General features: G+C 42.1%; 1 non-coding gene across 1 annotated transcript; it reads left to right on the top strand.

Annotated features, from left to right (window-relative positions):
• Positions 1–639: 639 nt before the first annotated feature.
• On the top strand, positions 640–747 carry LOC130959945 (small nucleolar RNA R71). The gene has a single exon (XR_009078932.1). It is a non-coding gene; the product is annotated as a small nucleolar RNA R71 (small nucleolar RNA).
• The last annotated feature ends 518 nt before the right edge of the window (positions 748–1,265 follow it).

Below are 1,265 nucleotides of genomic sequence, written 5' to 3' on the forward strand. Positions count from 1 at the left end.
GGATCTTGTTTCAGTCATGAAACTTTGAGTGGTTTTGATTAGATCAGAGACCATGGTTGCTAAGTCAGAGGGGTTCTGCTTAGAATTCTCTGTCTGTTGCTGAGAAGATGATGGAAAAGGCTTGCCATTGCTAAACCTATTTCTTCCACCATTATTGTTATTGAAGCCTTGTTGAGGTCTCTCTTGATTCTTCCATGAGAAATTTGGGTGATTTCTCCATGAAGAATTATAGGTGTTTCCATAGGGTTCTCCTAGGTAATTCACCTCTTCCATTGAAGGGTTCTCAGGATCATAGGCTTCTTCTTCAGATGAAGCATCCTTAGTACTGCTTGGTGCATTTTGCATTCCAGACAGACTTTGAGAGATCAAATTGACTTGTTGAGTCAATATCTTGTTCTGAGCCAGAATGGCATTCAGAGTATCAATCTCAAGAACTCCTTTCTTCTGACTAGTCCCATTGTTCACAGGATTCCTTTCAGAAGTGTACATGAATTGGTTATTTGCAACCATTTCAATCAGCTCTTGAGCTTCTGTAGGCGTCTTCTTCAAATGAAGAGATCCTCCAGCAGAGCTATCCAAAGACATCTTGGATAGTTCAGAGAGACCATCATAGAAGATACCTATGATGCTCCATTCAGAAAGCATGTCTGAGGGACATCTTCTGATTAATTGTTTGTATCTTTCCCAAGCTTCATAGAGGGATTCTCCATCCTTCTGTCTGAAGGTTTGGACTTCCACTCTAAGCTTGCTCAATTTTTGAGGTGGAAAGAACTTTGCCAAGAAGGCATTGACTAGCTTTTCCCAAAGTCCAGGCTATCTTTAGGTTGAGAGTCCAACCATATTCTAGCTCTGTCTCTTACAGCAAAAGGGAATAGCAGCAGTCTGTAGACCTCAGGGTCAACCCCATTAGTCTTGACTGTGTCACAGATTTGCAAGAACTCAGCTAAAAACTGATGAGGATCTTCCATTGGAAGTCCATGGAACTTGCAATTCTGTTGCATTAGAGAAACTAATTGAGGCTTAAGCTCAAAGTTGTTTGCTCCAATGGCAGGGATAGAGATGCTTCTCCCATAGAAGTCGGGAGTAGGTGCAGTAAAGTCACCCAGCACCTTCCTTGCATTGTTGGCATTGTTGTTGTTTTCGGTTGCCATGTGTTCTTCTTCCTTGAAGAATTCGGTCAGGTCCTCTAAAGAGGGTTGTGTTTTGGCTTCTCTTAGCTTTCTCTTCAAGGTCCTTTCAGGTTCAGGGTCAGCTTCAACAAGAAT

The sequence above is a fragment of the Arachis stenosperma genome, unplaced genomic scaffold (genome assembly GCF_014773155.1).
Source record: "Arachis stenosperma cultivar V10309 unplaced genomic scaffold, arast.V10309.gnm1.PFL2 arast.V10309.gnm1.Scaffold_100025, whole genome shotgun sequence".
NCBI lineage: Eukaryota > Viridiplantae > Streptophyta > Magnoliopsida > Fabales > Fabaceae > Arachis > Arachis stenosperma.